Source organism: Protopterus annectens, chromosome 9.part0, assembly GCF_019279795.1.
Source record: "Protopterus annectens isolate FY-2018-M chromosome 9.part0, PAN1.0, whole genome shotgun sequence".
In the NCBI taxonomy this organism is placed as follows: Eukaryota; Metazoa; Chordata; order Ceratodontiformes; family Protopteridae; genus Protopterus; species Protopterus annectens.
In genome coordinates this window covers 356,468,633-356,495,391 of record NC_056743.1, presented here as the reverse complement: position 1 = coordinate 356,495,391, position 26,759 = coordinate 356,468,633, and positions in this window count along the sequence as shown.

Genomic DNA, 26,759 nt, shown 5'->3' with positions numbered 1-26,759 from the left:
AGTAAAGGAAGACAGAACACCTACAGTAAATTCATATTTCATTGGTAATCACTCATTGTCTACTGCAGAGTCCTTTTAGTCAAATTATTTTAGTAATAATCTATTTGTTGGCTTATTTAGTGTATGCTCCTCTGTTGCATTTAATTGATCCAAAACGACATATCTGACATGTTTGGGATCTCTTAAGGGTAACTAAATATTGCATATTTTCTAAGTCAACATAATTATTGTTTATACTACTAACATTCCATCCTGATATATAAAATACTATAGAACAATAATAGAATAATATAGAATTTCATATCTCTTTTAAGAAAATTCTCCATATAATAATTTAACATCTGGAGCTCAGTTGATATTGTTGGTTAAAAGGTATGAGTGATAATCTAATAGATATATCTTTATTCAATTAGGAATGACTCATTCCACATTTAATGGGAAATTCATATTTACTTGTATTTGATACTTTATAATTAACGTTTTATAAAAGTACTTTTTTAAAGCCTGACCAGAATTTTACCCTACTTGTATTTAAAGAAGAAAGAACATTAAAATTACACTCTCAAATTTACACACATAAAAATAACATTCAGTGTTCTCAGAGAATGTGACATAACTACTATAATCAAAATAAAAAAAAGAAGCAAAAAGTTTCTTCCAACAATAACTTGAAATGGATTTAACATTCTTAAATAATGCAAATAAAAACTCAAACTTACTAAAATAAGGCACAAGTAGCATTTCTCCAGGAAACACATTTTAAGACTAATGATAGCTTTATTTGGAACCCTAAGGACTATACAGTCTTAGCTCAATCCTCATATAGAACAAAGACAAAAGGAGTATCAATTCTCTGAAAGAAAAACAATCACTCCAAAAGTTATTTATAAATATGAAGACAAGGAAGGTTTGTTATAATTAAATTTAATAACAGAATATGTACCTTAGCTAATTTATATTGGCTCCCAGGAATTGGAGCAGGAACAGTTAAAACACACCTAGATTTTATTTCCCACAATTATAAAGGAAATCTTATACTGGGAGGAGACTTTAATTGTACCTTAGAAGCTTCTGAAACCACCAAGAAGTCTTTTTGCATAGCAACTATTTCAAAATCCTTAAAAAGATGGATTGATTCATTTCATTTAATAGACACTTTTAAAGTAAAATATTATAAATCCTTATTTTCCCATAAAGACCATAGATTTGAAACACAAATCAGAATAATCAAATTATTCATAGTTCAAGATTTGCAAACCAAAATCCTCAACTTTTCAATAGTTCCATGTCTTTTCTCCAGTCATGACTCTGAAAATGAAGCTCCAAATAGAGAGTTTAAACCTTTAATCATCTCAACTAGAATTCCATCATATATCATGAAAATTAAAGAATTCAGACCCTGGATGTTGTCAGAACTACAATTATTTCTTGAAATTAATAATACAACAGAAATCAGTAGAGTCATGATTTGGGACTCATTAAAAGCGTATTTATTTGGTAAGACCCTTAGCTGGTACAAAAACAAAGTTAGAGTGTGAGAAACTGAATCATTAGACTTGCAAACCAGACTCTTGACAGCAAAATCTAAAAAAATCAGAATTGCCCAGATGTCAAAAAAGAAATAGAGGAATTAAATAAAAAATATAATGAAATTCTACCACACAAAACTTGTCTAGACTTGGAAAAATTTAAAATGAACTCATTAGCCACCTCCCCCAGATATCTACATAACTTATCTACAAGAATTAAAATACAATCTAAATCAAACAATATTAGTAGTATATATCATGAAAAGAAAGGGACAAAAGTATTAGATATAAGAGGCATCATTGAAGCATTTCAGTTCCATTATATGGAACACTTCAAAAAAGAAGATTTAGATACCAACCAATCGATACAAACCTTATCAATATAAAAAAATCCTGAAAAATGAAAACTAGACCTACAAAAATCTATATCCTACAAAAAATTGTTGACAAGGTAAAAAAGTTAAATCTAACAAAGCTCCAGGGTTAAATGGTATAATTTTGGAAATTTACAAACTCTTCCCTTCAACAGTAATCTCCTTTTTTCATAAAACTTTGCTAGAAGTCCAGTCAGAAGCAAAAATACCACCTTCATGGAAATGTTCTCCCATAACTCCAGTTCTAAAAGATAATAAACCATCAGAACTTTGCACCTCATACAGACCTATATCATTACTGAATGATTAAAAAATATTCATGTCAATCCTAGCTAACAGAATGAAAATCCCACTTTCAAAGACAATTAATGATCAAACTGTATTTTTATATAACAGGCATTTTATATAACATGATAATATTAAAAGTATAATTACTCTTATAGATTATGTGAATAAAAAGACAGAAACACTTGTAATCAGATTAGACATAGAAAAAGCCTTCAACTCCCTCAACCGGGAGTATCTATTTAAAACTTTAGCATTATTTGAATTTCCTCCTCCCTTCATCTTATTAATAAAAAACATATATATTAATAACTTAGCCTACATTAAATTAGGTCCTTTCACCTCAGAGTCTATCCACATAATGAAAGGTACTAAACAAGGATGTCCCCTTCTCCTATTTTATTTGCTTTGGCTATAGAAATACTTGCAGAAATAATACACAATAATCCAAGAATAAAAGGAATAGAAGTCTATGACCAGTACATATCTAAAATAATGCTTTTTGCTGATGATATTTTATTAACCCAATCAAACTCCAGAGAGTCATTAGGAGAGCTAGAAGAAGTAATGGAGAAATTTTATAAGATTTCAGGTCTACACTTTAATAGATCAAAAATCAAAATGTCCATTTTAAATAAGAAAAAAGAACTACAAGTTACAGATAAATCCATTACAGGAAAACAAGAACTTACTCTAATTTTTTTAGGAAAAGTGTTATGCAAAAATATAAACAAAGCAATATTAATAAATTATAAAAACCTTATTGAAGCAATAAATAGATATATATATATATAGAAAAGTGAAACAAAATATTAACTTTTGAAGACAGATTGCAATTAATAAAAATGGTCTTATTGCCAAAAATACTCTATGTACCATTAGCAATACAGTTAATTCCTGAAAGATGTATTCTTAAAGAAATAAACTCGTGTTTAATAACATTTTTATGGTATCCCAAAAAGAATAGAGTAGCTCTAACTCATTGCATTAGACCCTGGAAACAAGGAGGATTGAACTTCCCAGCAATAGAAACACATATAAAAGCATCTGTGCTTATAACTACAATAGACTGGATAAACCCAAATTATTTTGCCAACTGGAAAGAATTAGCAACGGCTATATTAACAAATGAATTTAATCTGTTAAAAACATTTTTAATAGTAGACAAATCAAACAAAACCTGGTACATACTATGCATAAGTATACAATATAATATAACAAAACCTTCTAAAACAACACTGATTAATCATTACATCAATTCCTTTAGGAAACTTATCAATGCAAACATAGATCTAAAATGTTGGTTTGACCTTTTAACCCCATTTACCACCACTAATAACTTTTCTCACAAAATATATAGGGAAACAATCTCCTGGGAACAAAATGGATTCTTATGCTGGTTTCAATGTGTAAATAAATTAAATGTTTTAGATATACATATGATAAAAACTGCTTACAATATTCTAACACAGGACTGGTTACCCTTACAAAGCATTCTAATGTACACTCAAGATTTATGCAGATTAATTCCTCATTTAAAGATACTCCAAATCTAATACGTTTTCTGTATGAATTTATATATAATAGTTGTGAAAAGAAAAATTCCATTTCAAATCTATATAACAAGTTTATAACATAAAACAATTCCCAAACCATCATACTGGCAGTTCTTAACAAAAGGTCAATCACTGCAGTTAACAGAAGAAATTAAAACTAACATCTTACTATAAGTTAATTACACCTCTAACGCACAGTACTGAAAAATATTTAACTGGAAATACTTACACAGAGCATTTTTAACACCCGATAGAATTAAAAAGATCAGTACTACTACAAATGGTTTTTGATGGAGGTGTGAAAAGTCAAATAAAGCAGACTTGATTCATATTTTTTATGAATGTAATAAAATTAAATCATATTGGAATGGAATCGATCATTTTTTACAAGCTTTATTTAATGAATCCTTTACCTTAACTAAAGTACTGATTATACTAAATGTAAATGAAGGTCCCTACCTGAATAAGACACATATGAATTTGTTATGGACAATACTTGCTATATCTAGGAAATGCGTAACCAGAAGGTGGAATTTAAATACACCCCCGACCTTGAAAGAATTCTACACTTTACTGAAGACAACTGCATCGATGGAAATAAAAATCAAAGAACTATGAATCTATCCCAGGCCATTGGTAAATAATCCTTGGAAGAAAGTTATATCTTTGTTGGACACTCTACAATAATCAGTATTGTATCTCTGATAACTGATCTGTTATTTCTATATTTAATAACATACAGTGTATATAACAAAGTCAGGCTATTGTAAATATTGTATATCAGGAAAAAACACTTTCAGGAATAGTTCAGAATAACTTCACTTTATTTTACGTGAACTTCATCAGAAACAACTCACCCAAACCCAGAGGCACTTTTTATAATAAAATAAAGATCACATGTTCAATGATGTCAATAATTGATTAATATCTTAAAATGCATTATATTTGTCAATAATCGATTAATATCTTAAAATACATTATATTTTAAATATTGTATATAGTTTAAATATTTAAAAATATTATGTAAATGTTATTTTAATTGAAAATAAAAAAATATTTGAGGGAAAAAAAACACAATATTAGCATTTTCTGCCCTGCCCATTTCCTTTCCTCTCAATTTCTAAGCACTGATCACATGATCTAGTATTTAGTTGACAAACCCACCGATATACTTCAAATGCTCAATGTTCAACATCAACTAATGCATAAATATATCTTTATACAAGAACAGCTGCATTTATTTCATATGAATGCAATCTAGTTTGCAAATATACAATTGTTAAGGTATATTCCTTTGTGTCTGTTCATGTACATGACAGTCTGTTTAAAAATGTTCGTATCACGTTGGAGCTTTTCTCCCCACATGAAAACTGGGTTTTAGACTAAAAATAGTCAGACAAACCCAGTAAACAAAAGAAATATTAAAATAAAAGTCTCCTCCTTTGTGCCATTAAAATACTGCACTGTGCTACTTTTATACCGGCTCGGACGTTGGTCCATTTTCAGCGGAGGCCCAGGGAGAAAAGCTCCACAGTTAAAATAGAAAGACAGTTGCATTGGATTACATAGCAATTAACAATTTACATAGCAATTACTTACAACATATTTACAGATGAAGAACATAGTACATCAGCAGACAACTAGAATCTTTATCTGTGAAGTACATAACAGACATTAACAAATGTTACAATAAGAGGTTCCTGCTGTATAATAAGTACTAGGCTTATGAGCATCTGAACTTGCTATAATCAAGGTAGTTAGTGGAGTGGAAAGAAAGGTAGTGGTTGGATGGGGTGGGGGATATTAGAGTGGGAGTTGCAAGGGCATAGCCAGCATGTTTTTAGCTGCGCTTTTAGTAAAGTTTTGAAGTGGGTGCATGATGGTACAGAGGTAATTGTGGGTGGGAGGGAGTTCCATAATTTGGCTATGGTGCAAGAGAATATTGCTTCAGCAGCAGAGTTATTGGCTTTAGTGATCTGCAAGTGATTTCTGTTGCTGGATCTTAGTGGTCTGGTGGTGCGATAGGGTTGGAGTAGATTCTGGAGGAATGGGACATTTAGTGGATGGTTTACTGGTTTGTGGGCGAGTGAGAGTTGATACCATTGAAGGAGGTGAGTAAGTTCAAGCCAGTTTACTCTCCCTGCCATCATTCTATCAACTAAGACTTCATCCAATCCACCAGTCAGGTACCGTCATAGCTTGATAAGATATCCCCTAAGGGGTCTCTTAATATCCCTTACATTATATGTAGCCTATTCACCTCTACTCATTTCCTGAAACAAATTAGACCTTCTCCTTTACTTAGTTCCCTCCAAACATTCAGTAACGTTAATCCCCAAGTCCATTCCTAAAGGAACTCCTGACACCATGTATAAAATTCACACTTAGCAAACAGCCTATGCTTTTCTGTTTCCAGAACAAAATTAAAACATCCCATATAGGCCTAATATTCCCCAGTCTCCTCTTGTCCTCGTTTGGTCCATAAACACACTGGTGACACTTAACCCCCTGTTCTTTCCCAACTCCCTGTTCTTTCTCATTTGCTAGCTATCCACATCCTTTCAGCATCCGGTGTCATCCCATATTCTCCTTTAACCAAACTCCATAATACCACTGCTCAGCACGTGTATACTGTCCTTTCCAAGCACTGAAGCACCACTCTTCTGTCACATCCCTCTTCTTCACTTTTCAAATTAAACACATGCATAAGGACCCATTCACAAATCTACACAATATACTTGGATTTACTTTCCCTCCCACATTTCAGCTGGCATCTCAAATCATTCTGTTCTCCCTTCCTGTTCTGCATCATTCTGTCACTGAAGCTAGGTGAAAGACAGCTTTGAATAGAAAGTAAGCCTCAAGATATTGCTCCACCCCCTTCTACCCTACCTAAAAGGGTAGCTGGCAGTTTTTGCCTATGACACAACTGAATTGGCATCATTTTTAAGGTGGTTACCTTATATAGCTAGCTTACTCCTTTCTCTACTGCTCTACTAGTACTCAGTTTTAACTTAAATTTCAAATCTAAATTTCTGTGTCCAAGCATTCCACCCCCTTTTGTGTCCTCTCCAACTGTATTCTCAATTATATCCGTCTTCAACCCTGCTTTTTACAGCAGCTGTTAAAAAATAAATTGTATTAATGCCTCCTTTTTTGTCATTCATTTCTGGGATTATGAAAGAAAGTAGATAATTCATATGCCTCATTTTCACTTTGCAAATTATTTTGATGGAACAGTTTGCTTTATCTTATTGTGTGTGTACCCAGTACCTACATAGCACTAAACATCCTTCAGTAACAAAATATACACTAAAAAAACTGAAAACATTAAAAGCAAAAATAAGCTTCATTTTCTCACTTTATCACGTATGTATAAAAATTGCTCTCAGCTTAAATAAAACACAGCTCCGAGAAACCCCCCATATTTACATCTCACATTGCCCGAGCACACAATCTCCAAGTAAAACAGTAGTTGGCTGAGAGCGAGAACAACCCCCCCCCCAAAAAAAATAGGATATACATTTTCATCACAACATCCTTAAAATTAAGCAAATTCGTAAGATGCATTTTTAAGTCACTGTTAAAATTGCCTGTTCAAGTTTTAGGCCATGCATTCCTTCACTTTATAAGGTCTTCACATCTCATATTACAGATCAGTTATTCACTGCCCTTATCTTTTTGCACTCAATTTTTAGTTCTGAAACCCCACTCTCCCATTTCCCGTTAAGCCAGACTTTTACCAACTCCACATTGTACTTGTACTCAGTATTGTTCTGCCCACTGCCTCTTTATCTTCAGCTGCTGGTCACTTCCCATGGCCCCTTTATTTCTGGCTGCTGGTCACTCCTGGAAGTCGACCAAAGTGCTCTGCCAATATGGCAATGCAAGGTCAACCAACTTGTAATCCAAACACCAATGACCAGCATGTAGGCATATAAGGCAATAAATCTTTAAGTTTTATTCTTTAGACCGGTTTTGGCTCACCAGCCTTCAGTGAATCATACACACACAAAAAGCATCATACACCATACAGTCTCCCTCCAAAACATGACATACATAGTCCCCCATATTAAAAGGGCAAGAAACCTACTAAGTAGAATATAAATCCAAAATGCAAAGTATTACATACAGTTAACAACACCCATAAAAAACAACATAATGAACCTAAATAAAAATACATATAAGTATATCTGGTGTGACTTTATAAATGATCATTAAGACCAGGGGGAAACAATCCCCCCAAATTGATAATCCAGTATTTCTCCTTTTTGTTGAGTATAGTGTGCCAACCCTGTCGATTACTTTGATCCCCAATAATTCTATCTATAATCATAAAATGAAATTCAGCATCAGCATGTTTAACAGTATGGTGATAAAGTGCATTGGTTTCCTGTCTATTCCGTATGTTGTTTCTATGTTCAGACATACATATCCTCAATGTTCTGGAGGTCTGACCGACATAAAATGCCGAACATTTACAAGTAACCAAATAAATAATCCAACTTGGTACTACAGTTGCCAAAGAATTTTAAATCATAAACCCTACTAGTATTTTTACTAGTAAATTGTTTGAGTTTACTTACAAATTGGCAAGAACTGCAATGCCCGCATGGAAAGGTACCCAATAATCTGTCATCTAACACCGTCAGTTGTTTATGTACAGCACCACCACTCTCAATATGTTTAAAATGTGATAAATGGGATCCCAAAGTTTTGCCCTTTCTAAAAGAAAACTGACACCAATTGCATAAACAGTAGGGAATCAGTAGCAGTATGTTGATATTCCAACAATGAAGAGTTTTTACAATATCTTAATGAAAATAAGTGGGGCATTGAGTTCACTGCCACCACTCATAAGGATGTCATCAATTTTTTGGATGCAACTGTATATCGTAATGCTGATAATATTTTGAGTACTAAAGCCTTTTGTAAATATCCTCAGTATAACAGTTTACTCCATGCCTCCAGCTTGCATCCCCAACACACCATCTGTTGTTGTTGTGTCTTTCGGCTTTTCCTGGTTAGGGGTCGCCACAGTGGAACTCCGGTCCGCTAATGACTGGCAGTAGATTTTTATGTGCCGAGTTGCCAGCCCTGACACAACCTTCAACATAATATTCCTAAATCACAGTTTCTGCGCATTAAGAGAATTAGCTTTTCTGTGGAGAATTTTGAGTTGTCTAAATTGGATCTGTGTCAAAGGTTTACAAATAGGGGATATCGGAATATTGATATTTCATTGGCTAGCACTTGGGCCAGTGGTCAGGACAGGGATTAATTCTTGAAATAACATACTGCTACTACTCAAACCAGGGACATGGTCAGATTTGTGACTACATATGGGCATAATAGTAATATTGTTAGGAATGTTATTGATACACATTGGAATATTTTATTGGCTAATCAAACTTCGAGCTTGTTTAGGTAATAGGTGTCGGTTTTCTTTTAGAAAGGGCAAAACTTTGGGATCCCGTTTATCATATTTTAAACATAGAGAGTGGTGGTGCTGCTGTACATAAACTAATGGTGTTAGGTGACCAATTGTTGGATACCTTTCCATGCGGACATTGCAGTTCTTGCCAATTTGTAAGTAAACTCAAACAATTTACTAGTAAAAATACTAGTAGGGTTTATGATTTAAAATTCTTTGGCAACTGTAGTACCAAGTTGGATTGTTTATTTGGTTACTTGTAAATGTTTGGCATTTTATGTCAGTCACACCTCCAGAACATTGAGGATATGTATGTCTGAACATAGAAACAACATACGGATACGTATGTCTGAACATAGAAACAACATACGGAATAGACGGGAAACCAATGCACTTTATCACCATACTGTTAAACATGCTGAATTTCATTTTATGATTATAGATAGAATTATTGGGGATCAAAGTAATCGACAGGGTTGGCACACTATACTCAACAAAAAGGAGAAATACTGGATTATCAATTTGGGGGGATTGTTTCCCCTTGGACTTAAAAGATTATTTATAAAGTCACACCAGATATACTTATATGTATTTTTATTTAGGTTCATTATGTTGTTTTTTATGGGTGTTATTAACTGCATGTAATACTTTGCATTTTGGATTTATATTATACTTAGTAGGTTTCTTGCCCTTTTATTATGGGCTGGACTATGTATGTCACGTTTTGTGGGGAGACTATTTAAGTATGGTGTATGATGTTTTTTGTGTTTATGATTCACTGAAGTAGGCTGATGAGCCAAAACCGGTCTGAAGAATAAAACTTACCTATATGCTGGTCATTGGTGTTTGGAGTACATGCTGGTCACTCCTCAGCCCTTTATCTTCGGCTGCCAGTAACTTCTCCTATGGCCCCTTTATCTTCATCTGCTGGTCACTCCTCCTTTGACCCCTTTATCTTCAGTTGCTGGTCACTCTTCCTGCAGCCTCTATCTTCAACTGCCGGTCATGCCTCCTATGCCCCCTTTATCTTCAGCTGCTGGTCACTTCCATGACCCTTTATCTTTGGCTGCTGGTAACTCTTCAAAATGCCCCTTTATCTCTGGTTACTGGTCACTCTTCTCAATGCCCCTTTATCTTCAGCTGTTAATACTACCTAGGTCCTCCTGCCCTGGACTACTGTCTTCCCTTAACATTCTTTGACCCGGAGCTCCATCAATGATCTGTTGACCTACTGTTGCTTTACTACTATTCTTATTTGGCCTGAGGTTGTCCTTATAATGCACTTGTAACTACAGCTATCAACAATTTATGTCCCTTCCGTCTATGTGCCTCTCATCATTCTCTCTCTACCAAGCTTTGCCTTTTCTACAGGGTCTGATTCATCACTGATGACTCCATAAACACCACCTTCACTCACTTATCTTGTCCATTTATTGTGGAGTCCATACCTCAGGAAGCAGCCACTATGACTGACCCCCCCCCCACAAGTCCCCTAGAAGATGATGTACCAGAAGATGATGGCTGTGAAAATATCATGGCTTCTTGTATCTGTGAGAATACAGTTTTATATACATACATATATATATATATATATATATATATATATATATATATATATATATATACATATATATATATATATATATATATTTATAGAGAGAGAGAGTACAGTATAATACACACACACACATTATATATATATATATATATATATATATATATATATATATATATATATATATATATATATATATATAATAATATAATGATAAGATGAAGTATATTTTGATGTTGTTATTGTGTTATTATTATATTAATGTAGTTTCTTGTATCTAATTGTATGGTGATACTTCTGTTAACTGTGGGAGCTTTTCTCCCCGGGCCTCTACTGAAAAAGGACATGTATCCAGCTAGACTAGCCCGGTCAACAAATGTAAAATAAAATAAAATAAAATAAAATATATATATATAAACCGGTCAATTCAAGAAGGTTATGTATCCCAAATTTGGAAAAAAGCCTACATTATTCCACTCCACAAAGGAGGAAACAATAATAACATCTCCAACTTTAGACCTATCGCCATCTTATCTCCCATCTCTAAACTACTTGAAAAATGTATCCACATACAACTATTACCATACCTCACCAACAGTCACCTACTAACCCCAACACAACATGGATTCAGACCTGGTCACAGCACTTCTACTGCACTACTCTCCTTCCTCGAAACTGTAAATAAAGCTAGAGACTAACTGGATTGTCTCCACTCTCCTCCTAGACCTTTCTAAGGCCTTCGATAACATCTCCCATTCCCTACTGATGACCAAACTCTCTAACCTACATCTTTCATCCTCTTGCATCAACTGGTTTTCCAGTTACCTTTCCAACAGGCAACAATCTGTCAAATGGAAGAAATCTACCTTCTCTTTCCTCAACACTGACACGGGTGTACCCCAAGGTTCCATATTAGGTCCCTTACTGTTCAACATTTTCATTAATGACTTCCACCACAGTATCCCAAATGCTAAAATAGTCCAATATGCAGACGATTGTACTATTATCTGTGCTGCAAACTCCATTCCCTCCCTTATAAAACTAACTCAAGATGCCTTCTCAACCACTGAAAAATGGATGCATGATAACCATCTAGCTCTCAATCCATCAAAAACCAAACTCATGTTATTCACCCCATCCAAAAGCATAACTATCGACATAAATTCCTTCCTCATAACCAGTCAAAACAACACATCTCTAGAAATTGTTTCCAGTGCTAAACTGTTAGGAGCTCTCATCGATAATCAGCTTACATTTGATTCCCATATACAAACAAACATTAAAAAACACATCAGAAACTTGGTATGTTCTATCGCCATATTCGCTTCCTCACCCCATCCACTAGATTCCTTCTCTCTACCACATACCTCATCCCTTCTCTCCTTTATGGTGCCCCACTCCTAACCAACCTACAATCCTCTATCAAAACAAAACTCTCCTCCTGCAACAACAATTGCTAAATTCACCACTGGGCACAGATCCTCCTCCCATCACTGTACTGCCCTCCACAAACTAAACCGGCTAGAGCTCCCCAACTACCTTACCTACACTCACCTAAGTCATGCTCATAAGCTCATTTTCAAGCCATTACTCACCTCAACCTTCACCATGCACCAACCTAGCAGACCCCTAAGAACCATCACTCAGAACCTAATTGAACTCCACAAACCTGCCCGTCCAGCAGGCAAACTCTTACTCACCTTTTCCCTTGCCCGTCTCTGGAACTCACTCCCACCTCATATCCGCAGTACCAGCAGCCTTCCCATCTTTAAATCTCTCCTCCACTCACATTTATCATCTCTCTGGGAATGCTCATGTTCCCATCCTGCATAACATCACCAGCTACTACCTTACCCCCTTAGTCTACAAACCCACCCCTGTTATGGGAACATACACATTGTAATTACCCTTTATGTTAATGCCTCCTGCACACCTACTAACGATAGTCTTCCTTAACACTTTTTTTCTTTTCTTTCTCAAGTAAACAGAGACTAAAAATTGTACAATGATATGAATTGTTGCATATGCTCTTCTGTGTTTTCCTGTTGCATTAACATTTACTTGTGCTTATATGTACTATTCTGACACTTTAACAAACTGTTATGTTATTTTATTGTATTTTACTTTTATTCTTTACTTGTATATTTGATATTGTATCTATGGAGCTTTTCTCACCAGGACTCCATTGAAAATGGGCTCATTTGGCCCAATGGACATCCTGGCAAACAAACTTCAAATAAAAATAAATTTTATATATATATATATATATATATATATATATATATATATATATATATATATATATATATATATATATATATATATATATTACATATATATTAGAGAGAGAGAGAATACAGTATAATATACCATATATATACTTTATTTTAGTTTCATGTTGTCTGATTTTGTTTTACATTACTTGGTAAAAGCCAACTAGGTGGGGCCCCCCCATTAATATATATACTAACACCAGGATCACACTACAGTGGGGAAAAGGACATATACCTTTCAATTGCATTAGAGTACTACTTGTCAGTGAAATGAGTTTTAGGTGAAATTAACTTTAGGTGATTTGGTCTCAGTGAAATGAGTTTAGGTGAAGTGACAAGTACCTATATATATATATATATATATATATAGGTACTTGTCACTTCACCTAAACTCATTTCACTGCGACCAAATCACCTAAAGTTAATTTCACCTAAAACTCATATATATATAGAGAGAGAGACAGAGAGAATACAGTATAATAGACACATTATATATATATATATATATATATATATATATATACATACACACACATATATATATATATATATATATTTTTTTTTTTTGGTGCAGGACCTGTACTACATTACACCTGTTTTTCATCTGTAGTATTACTTGAGAAGCATTATTTTTGGCTAGATAATCCTTTATAGGCTGCACTCACTATTTTGAAACAACTGTTACTGATCTCCCTGTTATGTTTTTGTTTTTTTACATTGTTTCTGCTTTCCCTGCTTTTTGTTCAATATGATTACTGTTGGTTTCCCTGCTAGGCCCATAGACTTTTAATTTAGACACACCAGTGTGATTTGCTGTAATACCAGTGTTAGAGATTCCCATAGGTGAGGCAGTGTTAGTCACTGTAAAATCAGTGTTAGAGAGCCCCATAGGTTACAGTAGTGTGAGCCACTGTAATACCAGTGTTAGAAAGCCCCATAGGTGTCAGCAGTGTGAGTCACTAATTCTAATGTTAGAGATCCCCATAGGTGTCAGCAGTGTGAATCACTGTAATACCAATGTTAGAGAGCCCTATAGGTGACAGTCGTATGAGTCACTGTAATACCAGTGTGAGAGCCCCATAGGTGACAGTAGTGTGAGTCACTGTAATACCAGTGTTAGAGAACACCGTAACTGACAGCAGTGTGATTCGCTGAAATACCAGATATAGATAGCCCCACAGGTTCTATTTCCTGGCTTTTTTACTTTGCTCTCCTAACCATTCTCCTATGATTTGTGCTAAACATAAGTTTTGGTTTAACAATGGGTAGCATGCACAAGGATTTTTTATATCGGAAGCCAATACTCAGAATCTGTGGCCTCTTTCAAGTATGCCCAGTACAGATAAAGAGATAGTAGCAATCCACCACAACGTCCAAGATCTAACCACACCTTGTTCATAGGTGTTTACTAGGCTAACAACCACAAGGGCCTCTTTAAACCTAGCCATGCATCCCAAATCTCTCAGAAGTTCTGATACCCTTGATAAAGTGTAAGCAGGGACCTGGGAGAGGAACCACTTACAGGCTGCCTGTGTCCATTAGAGACATATGTCCAAACCAGAGATTAATTTCCTGTTTTCCATCCAATTCTCCAAGTTACACTTGGATTGGATTAGGGAGGAACTCCGATTCACATAGATGGGGTAGTCTCAGGGACACATACCTATCTGTCCAGCAGGTCCTATTAATATCACAGGCAAGGTTTACTTCTTTAGAACAGGTAATTCTGGTGCAGTTTTGTGGGTATGCAGGAGGTCCAGAGTGGGGTCTGACAATACCCTGTATATGCCAGGTATAGATCTCCCCTCAAAATCTCTTATAAACGTAGAAAGTTGCTAGAACAACAGGGTTTCCTTTAGCCTGTATTATCTGAACATTAAGTCTGAAATTCAAATGCCTGTAATTATTTAATGACGTCAATCCCCAGTCATTTGACAGAAAACTGCAAATTTTAGGATGGGACCAAACATATGAGCCAAAGATCTGGACATTCTGCAAAAATCTGGACAATTGAAAGTTATGCCGTGTTGACTCTTAGCTCAAAGTAACTCTTTAAACCTAAAATAAATGGGGGACAAAGGCTCAAAATAGGAACATATTTTACTTGAATATTAGGATGTAGGTTAGCAGGTATTTTCTGAAACAGATGTGTACACGAGAGTGACAGTAAGGATATTTGCATACCTCTGGACCTTTCAGCTGAAGAAATCTGGATAAACCCTAAAATAAAAAGGGAAAACAAAGGCTCAAAAATAGGACCAGATTTTAAATTACTGCTCTTATAAAATTACAAACTTGCTTAAATAAAAGGACTTGTGTAAGTATGAATTTTCTGAAGAAAATAAATAGTCTGAAACTCACATTTGTGTCATTATTTATTTAATTCAATGACTGGCAACAAACCAAATATTTTAGGAGTACAGGAACAAAAAATAAAATAAAATGCCTGGATATTTTTTAAGTGTTATATTTTGGTGTAAAATGCTTGTTCTAATACCATTAATATATATTACAAGTTTGAAATTTTAAGCAGAGGTACTATTTTACATCAAAAATATATAAAAAATATACTAACAAAAGTAAGTACAACACAACTATTTTATAGAAATCCCATTCTCTAAGCTCTCTAACTTTTTTGTTTCATTTATTTTTATTTTACACTCGCTGAACAGCAAAAGTGCTGCTTAGCAATTGTGAAATAATGGATTGATAGATCTCACTGTTTACTCTCACACACACACACAGTCTTCTGCTTTCATACACACATCCACTCCCAATCAGATAGAAACATAAAACCACTCATACACATGCATACATTTTTTCTGAACAGTAGGGCACCCAACATAAAATGTTTTTTATTCTTTCTGTCCAGCCCGGTATCAAGTGATCCATGGTCCAATACTGGTCTGCATCCTGGTGGCTGGGGACCACTGCCCTGTAGAATACCACTGCTATGGGACAAACATCAAGCAAAGCCATTCCATGACCATATTTAAAATATAATTTGGACCACCAGAGAATGAGAAACAGAAAATGTACCCAAGTAACCCCTATCCTTGTAATGGAGAGGGGCAGTGCTTTAGCACCCTAACATACAGTGTGGACCCCCGTTAATTAACTGAAGGTGAGACCGAAAATAATTTATAAAATGAAAGATGTTTAAATATACCTATGGCAAGGATTGTTGAACATTTATGGGATAACACAGTTGGGTAACAGACATGAAGCACGGCCAAGTTTAAAATGTCCCAGCAGGTATGATAGCCTAGTACTGCCCCATAAACCTAAACCCTAAATGTACACCAGTAGACAGCATGCCAACTTAGGACACTTGGAAAAAACAGTTAAAATGGATGAGATTAAGCCCACTCTAACAGAGGCTTGCCTCTCTCTGTGAAGAAGGTGTATGGTAGCCAAAAGTAGGGACACTTAGCGGTTACCACCCAGAAAGTTTACGGTTACCACCCAGAAAGTTTACTGGAAGAGACATTTGCATCACAGCAGAGAGGAATTATCAGACCAAGAATGCAGACTCTCAGAGAAAGCCAGCTCCAGACTGTACTGGAAGCATGAAGGACACAGCAGGATTGAGCAGGAGAATCTAACTGAAGGACAAACAGACATTGCTGAGACTATTTGTAGCATTTAATGGATGAGACACCAGAAGAACGTGAAGATGGTTAAATTTGTGTGACTCTCCCTAATGCACAGTAAAACCTGGCAATTAGCATAGAGGATTAAAGCTCCGAGATGTTAATGACTGCCTCCTCTAGCCAAGGGTACAGAGTGTGATTCTTTCCACTTCTGTTCACCTTGTGTGTACCTCTGAGCAAGTAATTTACCAGACAGGTCTACCAGGTCATCTCTGAAAAGGGACACCTAACCGGTGGGCTTATCTGTTTAACAAATGTATTAAAATAAATAAAAGTAAGCATCTTTCATTTTATTTTTGTGCATCAATGTAATTAAAGTGCAGATGTCTAAAGTGTTCCAGCATGAGTGTGTGTCACATACTGCAATATGGATCAGTTATGTACCATCCCAAAAAATATTTCCTTTCAATGAACTTCCCAAATAAGTTGGTTCCCCCCTTACTGCCATCCTTTCTTTGTGCATATTCCATAATGTATGCACTGTCACTTTCACCTTGTATACATGCTGGCAAAATCACAAATATTTTACTATATGCTCCTTTCTTAGAAAATAAAAACTTTTGAAGTACCCCTTGCCTGTACAGTGCAACAATCCACTCAGTGACAGCATCCTTACTTTTGGGTTTCTTTCCATTTGATAGTTCAAGTCGGGAACCTTTACTTTGTATGTATTGCTCCATTATTTCATAAGCAAAATTAAAAAGCCCTATTAATTTTTACATTTTCTCTTCAACTTTGATTCCGCAAATCCTCACACTTTCAACAGCAGCCTCAGTATTTTATATTTCTAAAAAATCACTGTTAGCGGTTGCACATGTTGCCCCACCTTGTCCACACAAATCCAAACAAACACAGTTTCCTGAAAAATGGCTTAATCGCACTCATGTCTCAATCTCTTACAGTAAGAAATCTGGATTATATAAAAGTGCAACAAAACCCCAGAAACGAAGGACAATTTTAATTACTACTCTTACAAACTTAGAAAGTTAATAAAATAACAGGTGTTGCATTAGCATGAACTTTGATGGGTATGAATTCAGAAACTCAAATGTCATTATTTTCTAACTTCACTCTAATAATTTGCCAGAAAATCACAATTTACGAAAAATGGACCAATCATATGAGGCAAAAATCTGTACAGCTGAGAGGTTTGATACACTTGGCCTCACCAAACTGTGCCCTCCAGGGCTCCCATTTAATTATCCAAATCATTCAGTTGCCTCCACTGTAAAATCATTTGCCTTCAAAAGCCTAAAACATCACAATCCCAGCAGCAACATAAACTCAAACTTCCTGACACTGTTTCTGCTAGGACCAAATGCCTTTTACCCTTCCACCTTCCCCATACTGCAGTGGCTAATGGCAGAGCTAGACACCTGTCTTCTAACAAGCCTCAACAGTATTTCAAGTGACAGATGAAATTAAAAGCAAATTAACCTGCTAAGATTGCAAGACAGTCTGACATGATCATTCAGACTAAGTCTAGGAGGGTAATTACTTTAAGGATAATAAGTCCACAGTTTTCAAATGGTCCCAAAGTATTAATTTAATAGGTAGTTACAAGTAGTTCATCAGTAAATACTTGCTTACAAGTGATATATATTGTTACCTGTTCTTTTGTAATTTGTTCTCCGTTTGTTTTGCTGACTTTGCATATCTGTGTCTTCCACCCAGGCCAGGTCACAGCTGAAAAGGGGCCTATGGACAGCCTATTCAGCCATTTAACAGACTGACAGACAAATAAATGAAAAGGTCACAAGGGTCAATCTACAAATAGTGATAAAACTTTGAACATGGAAATTAGCAATCCCATCCCCGGACATTACATACAGCAGGAAATAATAGATGCATACATGAATTGGTTGATTGTAGGCCTCTTCAGAACTGCTAAGATTCAAAAATCAAAGCAGACAGCACAGTAAAGAAAGCAGTAGCCAGAAAAAATAATGCTCTGAGTGTTATCACACACCATTTTTTCTTACGATGAAGTCAGCTTCCTAGATGTTTTTTTTCTAACTTGTTTTTTTCTTATTGTGACAAGTTTTGTTCTTATCTGTACCATAAGGCAACTTTCACCAAACATGGAGGGCTTCTGTGGATCAGGAGTACCCTATAAACCTTTTAAAAACCATACAATATGAAATAAATGCTTCGGGTTCTAAATATATTCCAATTATGTATCAAGGGAAGGTCTGTGCACTTCCCAAAAAGACCGAAGGCGCAAAGTATGAGAAGTCAATGATACTAAAATTCAACAATGATTTCAGACAGATCACAAATATTTAAAAAAAAAGTGGAACTTATATTACAACTTTCCAAACACTGCTGGATATGGCCAAGCTCTCACAGTATACAAAAAGAGAGAAACATTTTAGAGAGGTTTGAATGATGGATGTAAAATACCTCCACAAAACATGGGCATACAAGTGTGGCCTTTGCCACCAGTGCAAGTATGCAGCAAAATTACTGTTGCTACCTGCAATAAAACTTGTATTCATACTAAACATTTTAAGTGTGGCAGCTCTAGTCTTGCGTATCAGGCCAACGGCCAGTCATATCCATCTTTCTATATTGGAACATACGTAGGACATAGCTATTAATAAAAGACATCAATGCACGTAAATTTATTTATTTATTTATTGACATTTGTTAACCGGGTTTGTCCAACTGGGCTTGTGGCCCATTTTCAGTGGAGACCCGAGGAGAAAAGCTCCAGTAGTACATTTTAAACAAGTACAATTTTAAACAATATAGATATAATAGCAGTTATAGCAAAAAGATTCACATATGTTGGGTTACATGCATAAAGTTAAAGTTGCGTTAAAAAGAAGCTAAGTAATTTTACATTGATATAGTTCAATAGGTAAACAATAAAAAAAATTTGTTTGTATAAAATTATGCAAATGCATAGTAGTACCTCATTACATCTCTCTCTCCAATGTGTCTAAGTATGGACCCTTTGAGGGTACATAAAGGGAAGGAAGACTAGGTGGGGTCATGGCAAGGGCAGGTCCTGGAATTGAGAAACTAAGCTTTTGTTTCATTTGTGTGAGGCGTGGGAGATTGAACGTCTAGTCAAGGGGAAGTTTGTTCCAAGTATGGGCAAGGGAGAGTTTGTAGAGTAGTTTGCCTTTTGGGTGGTAAATATCAAGTAATTGTTGGTTAAAAGTATGGAGGATCCGGGATGGGATGTAGATGAAGACTAAGGATGATAGAGATGGACAGAAGGAGGGTTTATAAAGAATAGTGTGTAGCATATGAAATTGATAAGATAGCGGAACGTGCGGAAGTTCAAGCCATTGAAGAGAGTTTAAAGAAATGCAGTGGTGTGAGTTGTATGGGGAGTTAGTAATGAATCTGGCTATTTTATGGCAAGTCTGTTGCAGTTTGTTTAGAGTGGAGGCCTGGATACCACAAGACGGAGGGGAGGAGGAGTGCCTGGCCCAGGGTAAGTCCAGATTCAGGGGTTAGGAATTTTTTGTTCCGATATAGCAGACCTAGTTTCTGTTTTTTTTTTTTTTTTTTAATTCACTGGAGTATGTGTAGGTTGAACTTTAGTTCATCATCGATAATAACCCCTAGGAGTTGTGTGGGTGTCAGGTTGGATGGTTGTATTGTTGATGAGAAAGAGAACGGGGAAGGAAAAGTAGGAGTTTGGTCTTTTTGGGATTTAGGATCAGTAGGTTGTGAGAGAACCATTGTTCAGTGGATAGTAGGGCCTGTTAGGTCAGGGAGTGTAGTTCAGGAATGTTATTTGAGATGCATACAAGTGTAGATTCGTCAGCATACTGAATAAGGGAGGATTTTTTGCATGAGGTGTAAAGATCATTGGTGAAGATGTTAAACAAAGGGGGTCTCAAGATGGAGCCTTGTGAAACACCAGTGGAGATGGAAAGGAAAGGCGAGGAGGATGAGAGCCATTTTAGGTAACTATTAAACCAGGCAAGTACGGAGGGGGATAGGTGTAGATTTGCGAGTTTGGATAGTAGTAGAGGATGAGAGACAGTATTGAAGGCTTTGGAGAGATCTAGGAAGAGACAGGAAATGAGTTCATTGTTGTCTAGGGCCTCTGCAATGATATGAGTGAAGGAGAGGAGGGCAGTCGTGGTGCTGTGGTGAGGACGAAATCCATGTTGGGTAGGGGTACGTAAGTGGTGTGTGAGGAGGTGATTGAGAAGCTGTGAGTGAATACATTTTTCTAATATCTTGGAGAGGGGGGACAGAATGGCAATGGGTCGGTAGTTTGAGGGGTCAGTAGAGTTTCCACCTTTATGAAGAGGGATAGTAAAGAAAGATTTCCAAAAGGTGGGGAAAGTTGATTCTAGAATAGATCAATTATTAATATAGATATGGGATAGGCAATTGAGTCAGCAGCAAGTTTAAGGAATGTAGTAGATAGATTGTCAGTGGAAGGAGAGCAAGGTTTTGGTTTGAGTAGTAGAGAGTTGAAGTAATGGGAACTGGCTCAAAATGAAAAAAAAGTTGTGTTAGTGGGACTTGGAGGGGTACGTGTCAAAGTAGAGTTTGGGTTAGAGGTTACCAGATTTTGAATGGAAGAGATGGTGTTTATTCAGGAGGGTAGCTGTTTCCTGAGAGGAAGAGTTAGGGTATGGGGGAAGGATTAGAGGGCTTTCCAGGATAGAGGATGTTGTTGAGAGTTGACCAAAATTTTCGAGGATTAGATTTGTTGTTAACCTGAGCAGAGCTATAGTATAACTTTTTGTCATTAGTTTTATGTTTTTTTTGCAAGGTTCTTGACAAACCTGACAGACACTTTCATATGTATATTTGTGTACAGACACTTTCATATGTATATTTGTGTACTGGATTACATTCCCATTAACGCTAGGGGTGGTCCCTGGAAAAGCAGGATTGAGTGAAAGGAACTAACATGATAGCTACATTTAGATGCGGATTCTCCCCATGGATCCGTGACAATAAATCACCATCCAGTCTGATAGATTAAGAGCTGCTAAACTTTTTTTCCATTTAAAATGCATTTTTCTTTTTAATGTTTTATTTCTTCGTTTTTTTTTTTTTTTATTTACTTTTTTTTGAGATATATGCACAAATGCACACACGTAACCTCTTGACTAAATGATCACTTGTAATAGTATTTAATTGTGGATTACAAGTTTCTTGTTAGTTCCGATGAAGTCCTGATTATTTAAAGGATAAAACTGTGCTTTATTAAAAAAAAATAAATTATAAATGTTGGGGCTCACTTTAGCACAATATTTTTCTGTCCAGAAAGATGGTAATCTTCAGAAATGCTACAAGGTTATAGCTGCAAGAAATCCTCTTAGTTTTGCTAGATCATTAGAGGTATGAGGCAGTAAGAAGCTTTATAGTGCACAACTCTGTTAGAGTCTGTATATGTTTTTTTTTTATTTTCATTAGGGCTTTATTACATTTACATGGGTTTTTACCAAGACTTTTGGGTTTCTAATACCATGACAGGATTGGACCCATTCCCAAGTCAAAGTATGATTAAAGATCATGAAATTAGTATTCAATCTTTGATGTTTGCAGGAAGAGCACTTTTGGCTATGTAACCAGAAATAACTTCTGCAATTCATATGGAGTTGCATGTAATTGATAATGTATCTAAATATGACTGTAAATTCTTATGAGACAGAACGGCTGTGTAAAATCTTACAATAACAGTAGATGTCCTTTTCTTCACAGCTCTAGTATTCTTAACATACGAGGATTCCCTGCCATGGAAGCCCAATGTCCGGCCAATCTACCAAACACTACTGTTGCTTTAAGGTATGCCAAAATGTCACCCAAATGCTCCTTGATTAGCTCAGGGCATAAAGGTGTTCAGGCCTACCATAGTTAAAACAGATTGCCCCAGTAGGAACGTTATTCCAAGGAACCCAAGAGGTAGTTTGTACATCCAGGAAGGCAAAGGACTAGGGGGATGGAGGGAGAGAGTGAATACTGCAGCAGTGAAGGCAAGATTTAAAAAAATTGTACTATGTCCTTACACTCACTGCTGCAGTACATTAACGCATGGGAGAGTGCCAAAACTCAAGAAGAAACTTGGGAGGGGGAAGAAGCAGAATAAACCCCTAAAAAGCCATGAAGAATGGCACTAGCAAAACCAGCCCAGCTCTAGAGATACCATTCAGCTTGTTTGCACAGAGTCCAGGTAGCTGCTTCACTGACAGAATTAGTATGCAAGCCCTTGAAAAAAGCAGCAGAATCAGACACAGCTCTAGTAAAATGAGCCTTAACAGAAGAACAAAGTCTCTTGCCATGAAAAGTGTAACAAAAGAAAATGGCCTTAGAAATTCAAGAAATAGTTTGCTTGGATACAGAAAGTCCCAAAGATATAGTATGGAAAGATACAAATAACTGACCCTTACTCTTTTCTAACAGCCTTACTCTTATCCAAAAAATCCTGAGTTGCCTATGAACATACTAAGTATGTAGCATTCTCTCACTGTCAGATTGTGGAGATGGCAAAAAGTAGGCAGATTAATAGACTTTAAGTGAAAGCTCATTAACTACCTTAGGCATAAAAGCAGGGTTAATGCACAGGAACACAGTGTCCTCATGAAAGATCATAAAAGGAGGACAAGCCATAATGGCCTGCAAATCAGACACCAGTCTGGCAGAAGCTACTGGTGAACAACACAAGGCTAACAGCTTGACTTTTCATTACCTATACACCAGAAAAGTGTAGAAAGACCACTGAGGTCTCAGAGCTAGACAAGGTACAAACGCAAGTAGAAACACCAGCATAAAGAGATACTGGCAAAAGACTATTTATAACTTGTCTAGGAAAGTACAGGGTACTTTAGAATTATCATTGTTACAGAAGGGTCTTTCTTTTGTGCCCTCCCAGAGTACTGATATTACTGAAATGATTTTTGATGTGAAATATTTTAACATTAAATTTCTAGTGATAGCTATGTATGAAGACAATGTAGTTACATCTAGTGAATGTGTAGGAAGCCAAGCACTTGCACACCTGTATTACATCCCCTTATTGAGGTATTTGAAAAAATATGTTTAGATGAAATTTATAAAAGTGTTATGATTCTGCAAATAAGAAGAAACACTTTTTTAATATGACTGTTAAGAGAAAGAAGCGCTTGAACACAATTTGTGACCAAAGAATTATTATACACCCTGCCGATAAGGGGGGCCCTATTGTAATTCTAGATTCTTCATGGTATGCTGACAAAATGAATGCCATGTTGTCTGACAATTCTTTTATAGCAAAACAGTTTTATGTTCACAGCAAGGTAATTCGTATGAAAGACAAGTTGAGTTCTATGATGTCATCTGGGCTGATTAAGTTTGTTTGATTATTGATTATTTTTTTGGGCAACATCCCTCAATTCCCTTGATACAGGGCCTGCCCAAGTTACACAAGGATCCTGTAAATCCATTGCTTAGACCTATAGTGTCCAGTAGAAATGGAGTACACAGTCTATGTCCATCTGTTTAGATAAGCATTTTAGACAACTTTGCATTTTAGACAACTTGTGAATGCCAAATCACATATGCCGAGTGGCTCCCGACAATTTCTGGTTGCTCTTTAGGAGTTCACACATGCTACATTTGATGTAGAGACATGATACTTGGTAACCTTGGATGTAAGTTCCCTCTTCACAGTTACACCAAATATGTTAGGTATCGAATGGGTGGTCCAATATCTGATGGAACAACATATATTTAGTGACAGTAAGGTTGAATTACTTCGTTATTTACTTGAGTTGGTTTTATATAACAATGTATTTGTTTTTTATGGTAATTATTTTTTAAAAGAGTGATGGGTGCATCATGTGCCAACAGCTACACCAGTCTCTTGGGAACTTAAGTACACTTTGGTCGATACATATGTAGAGCACATTTTATTTTACGGATGTGTTGTGGTGGATTTTTTTTTTTTACTTGGAAGGGTACACGAGATGAGTTGGTTACATTTCTAGAAGAGATTAATGCTGGTACTACATTTCTGAGATTTACAGCCGACTATTCCAAGGTGAAAATTGGTTACTTGGATGTACTTATCAGAGTTTCAAGCAGTGGACAGATGGATACTTCACTGTACAGGAAACCTTGTTACAGGAACAACTTTTTATACCGCACAAGCATGCATCCTAAATATGTATTTGATAACATAGTACAAGGGCAAGGGTGAGTGTTAGTGAAGGCAATTTTATGCCTGAAATGAAAGACCTGTAGAATAAGTTTGTGGATAGGGGCTACAAGATGTGTAATGTACAGGTATTGAATAAAGTCTCTGAAGTTAGAGAAGGTATGGGCAGGCCCTTCTCGTCTTCAAATCCACCTTCTCTTCACCCCAAGAGACTGAGTGATGGTAAATGCAGGGTATTGGTGACTTATTCTTACACTACAGGGTATGTTTTGGATTTTATAAGGAAATATTGGCCCATTATAACAACGAATGATCTTAAAAAGATAGTGGGTGAACAAACTAACTTTATCTTTAAGAAGAAATGATCTTTAAAACAGATGCTTTGTTATTCAAAACAGTTTATCGATGGTAAAACTACAAAGAATAAAATGGGTTGCATTTATAAAGGAACTAGACCATGTCATACTTGTAAGTGTTGCAGTTATATTGACATCCCTGGTGTTTATACATCCAGATCAGGGTAAACAGTATGTGTTTGATGTTGAAGCTACTTGTACTTCTCGTGTGGTTTATTTAGCATGCTGCACTACCTGCATGAAGTTTTACGTAGGCAAGACTGATAGACAGTTAACGGAATGTAGAGAACACTTAAGACATACAAATAATGGTACTGAGTGCAGTGCGCTGTCTAAAAAACGTGAAGCTCACTTCACACACACATTGTTTTAAGTTTCAAGTTATAGCACAGGTAGCAGCTACTATGAGGCTGGGTGATGTTAGGAATGCTACTGAAAGCTTAGAGAGCAAGTAGATAGCTAGGTTAAGGGCTGATCATGGTTCAGGACTAAATGATAAAGTCCTCCTTAAACCTTGGTTACAGACGCACTCACTTTTTAGATGAGCTTTACATAAAATCAACTAATGCACACAAGTGTAAGCTTGTTTCTTATTTTTAAAATTATATTACATTTGTTTGTATTCTTTTAATACACAATTGCTTAATTGTTTGATTTGTTAGGTGGAATTCTGTATAAACTGCCGTGTGTGACTGCATTTTTATACGGACATCTGAAGAAGCAGCAAGAGCTGTGAAAGTGCTTATGTTGTTTTAAAACAGATTCATTTTATGCTGAGAGCCTGGTGCCATCTCATCATTCTGCTTTTTTTGGACACCTTTAAGAAATTGTTTCACCTCAAATCTAGAAGCTAAAAGAGGAGAAAAAGGCAGACAAGCAGATATAGCTCATAGGTGGGCCTTACTAGAAGACTAGGCCAAAAAAAACATTAAGCAACGCACACAAAAAAGAGAGAACCAAAAGAGCATCCACAGTAAGTGGGTCCAGGGTATGAGAGAACACCACATAGAAAACCTCTTCCCTTTGGATAAGTAGCATTTCCTAGTTGTAGGTTTCCTGGCCTCCACAGGACTTTGGTGTCTATGAGGAATCAAAATCCTATCACCCACAGTGTCCGTTGAAGCATGGACGGTTGGGGTTGGAGGACATACCCTTTGGCTTCTGTGAGTAGATCCACCCTGTGGGGCAACTTGTGATGATTGCCCCCGGGTAGATGCAGAAGAAGAGGGAACAGCTTCTGTGAGTAGATCCACCCTGTGGGGCAACTTGTGATGATTGCCCCCGGGTAGATGCAGAAGAAGAGGGAACCAGTGCTGTTGCAGCCAAAAGGGAGTCACCAACAAGATTTGGGAGCTTCCTGTTGGATTTTGAACAGGACTTGCAGGAATGAGAGGAAGGGGAGGGATGCATAAACAAACATCCCCTTCCAAGAGAATGAGAGGGCATCCACCTTTTACACCAGAGGACCTGTGTCACAAAACAGAGGAAGTTGTCTGTTCAGAGGGGAGGCAAAAAGATCCACTTGAGGAGTACCCCACTGGTGGATAATGTCCAGAAACACATCCCTGTGAAGCATCCACTCATGGGACTGAATTAGGGACCTGCTGAGACTGTCTGCCACAATG